Consider the following 3,192-nt stretch of genomic DNA (forward strand, 5'->3'; position numbering starts at 1 on the left):
AAAAGTAATGCTAGGCCCCAAACTGAATGGATTGAGATATTATAGATGCATTATTACCACAATTATTTTGGATTATTTTTGATAATGTCCATAATAGCTGGGACAGGATTATTAAAAGTGTCTGTGACATTTGCAAAAGTATCAAATTGGTTGCTATTATGATTGGCTCCTACATCGTCTGCCCTTTGTCTATCTTGTGACAGTAATGCATTCGTTTTCCACTCTATCTCGGGCGCCACGGATCATGTGATACGATTTTCATGTTTCACATTTGCAAAAAGAAAAAAACTGTTACTAAAGGGGTAAAATAATTCCAACAATGCTTGTAATCTCTTTGCTCCCGAGTACCACAGGAAAACAATAAATGTAAAACAAGCTACAATAGCAGCTGCTTTTTGGAGAGATTGGATCATCCTAGTGAATTCCCAGCATGCATTGACTACTCCAATTGGAACTCAATACCTTCACCAATCATTGAATGGAATTCAAATCAATGAGGTACTTTGCCCATCAGGAACACGGCACTGGTCATAGTGACAGTTCCTTACGGATGTTGTTGTACAAATTGTTATTGGTCGAGAGAGAGAGAGAGAGAGAGTGAGAGAGAGAAAGAGAGAGAGAGAGAGAGAGAGAGAGAGAGAGAGAGAGAGAGAGAGAGAGAGAGCGAGAGAGAGAGAGAGAGAGAGAGAGAGAGAGAGAGAGAGAGAGAGCGAGAGAGAGAGAGAGAGAGAGAGAGAGAGAGAGAGAGATTGTGTGCGCGATATTGTGGCATAAGAAAGCTAACCACATAGGTTCTACAGCAGCACTAGAGAGGGTAACAGTGTTATCGGGGGAGACACAGACATTCAAGCATGCAAAAAAGAGTACAATGTAAAATGTAAATTGCTCTTTATACACAGTGGTATCTGAGGGCGGAGAAAGGGAAATGTTTTGCCAGGAGAAGACACAGCAAGGTCTGACAACATGTGAAACAACAGGAGATGTGCGAACAGTTGGGTCTGAAGGACAACAGGCCAACCAAATCCCCCTTCACCAAAGGCATTGACACATAGCCCACATAGCCCCCCACACACACACACACACACACACACACACACACACACACACACACACACACACACACACACACACACACACACACACACACACACACACACACACACACACACACACACACACTCAAACGATACATATAATGTTATAGTGCATTGGATGCACTGAACTCTTGACTATGAAGAGTCAAATCCAGATCCATGACGGCTAGTTCAACAGCTGGCATGCTTGCTTCACACACGGCCCACTTCACATCGTTTGCTGCCAAGCGTCTTTAATTTGGCCAGAGGCGTTGTTTGAATGGGTGGCTTCTGGCCATTGTTTCGGACACTAGAGGGTGTGTTCCACTTGGACATGGCATGAGAGGCATGTGTGTGTGTGTGTGTGTGTGTGTGTGTGTGTGTGTGTGTGTGTGTGTGTGTGTGTGTGTGTGTGTGTGTGTGTGTGTGTGTGTGTGTGTGTGTGTGTGTGTGTGTGTGTGTGTGTGTGTTGGTGTGGGTCTTGGTTTGGTGTCATGTGTGTGTGTTGGTGTGGGTCTTGGTTTGGTGTTGTGTGTGTGTGTCTGTGTGGGTCTTGGTTTGGTGTCATGTGTGTGTGTTGGTGTGGGTCTTGGTTTGGTGTCATGTGTGTGTGTCTGTGTGGGTCTTAGTTTGTTGTTGTGCAAGGCAGGGTTGGTCGAGGGGGTGGGGTACCCTGATATCTTTGAGGCGACGTCTGTAGGGAATGGGGGGTGGGAGGTTGTTGGGATCCCCTCGCTTAGTTTGTAAGGTAATACTTATCTGGCCACTGGATCCCCAGACGAAGGCTGGATCTTCAGCAGATGAAGACATCAGTTACGACTTCGGTTGCAGAACACACCTTAGAAGATCACTCACAGGTGATGACAGGGAAAGTGTCCTTCAGCCATCAGAGCACTTACAAGGAACAAGGATCCCCAAGGACATTGGGGTGACCATGACTCAGCATGATTAATGTGATTTAGTGGCGGAAATAAAGGAAGAGGTCAGTGTCAGGTTCTCTGTGCTGGGATCAGATTATCCACAACAACTTGAGCGGCAAGCTTGATGAACGTTATCGGTCCGATTGAAATGAAATGGTGGCCCAGATCAAAACCAACATTAAGTAATTTAAATAATTGATAAGGTCATTATGTTGTACATTCACGCTCGTAACCAAGGCCGACAATAAGTGGGCCGTAATTAAAGTTTGATGTTTCTTTAATAAGCTCTGAATCATTTGTTTATTAATGCACTTTTTTTCTCCCTCAACTCATGAATGTTTGACGGAATGTGGTTGGAACTGTAAATGGTACAAAACTGTAAATGGACAAGAATAAGTTTGTTAGTGTTCATCTCTACAATGAGTCTCTCCTTTCACACACAGGTGATCTCCCCCAGGGGACCAACGCGCTCTGCAAGGTTTATGGAAACCTGACCTCCTGATTGGTGGAGAAGGTGAGCTAGCAATCGCTGCTGTCTGCCGTCCTTCCTTAAGGATTCAAGCAGATTATTTCAATCATTTACCAAAAGCTGACGTCATTCTACAATAGAATGTTCTGTGGTTGTTCCATTGTTAGTTAACGCAGCGATTAGCCACTCTGAGCTAATCAATTGCAGAATACTAATCACATTACTGGTAGTAATAGCAGTAGTAGTAGTTCAGTGGTAATATTTATTGGAATAATGTCAGCTCTAGAAGGAGTGACTCTGATAGTCCCATCTGCTAGCCTTGCTATTGCCAGACCAAGCTCAATCGTAGATGCACGTTGGTCTGGGGAAGCTGCTGTAATTTTCTTCAGCTCCATAGCCATGATCATCGGGCCTAGTTCAACTGACTCTGTACGCAATTGGCTGCTGCCCGTCGCTTCCCTGTCGTCATTGTGTTAAACCAGCCAATAGCGCGCCAGGGGTAGGGAGAAGCCAGCTTGGTGATTGGCTCCCGTAAAAACATATCGGAAGCAGAAAGAAATGTATTGCTCTTCACCAGACCCTTCTGCGGGGAGAATTCAAATCGCCGGCTGAATGGGCGGGGCTAACCAGTCTACCCATCTGCCTATTTTATAGATATTCGATGAACTTTTGAAGCGTTGACTACATTTCTCTATCGTGAATTTGATAATTTCTCATAAAAAAGTATGTT

This window comes from Gadus macrocephalus, chromosome 1, assembly GCF_031168955.1.
Source record: "Gadus macrocephalus chromosome 1, ASM3116895v1".
NCBI classification, from domain to species: Eukaryota; Metazoa; Chordata; class Actinopteri; order Gadiformes; family Gadidae; genus Gadus; species Gadus macrocephalus.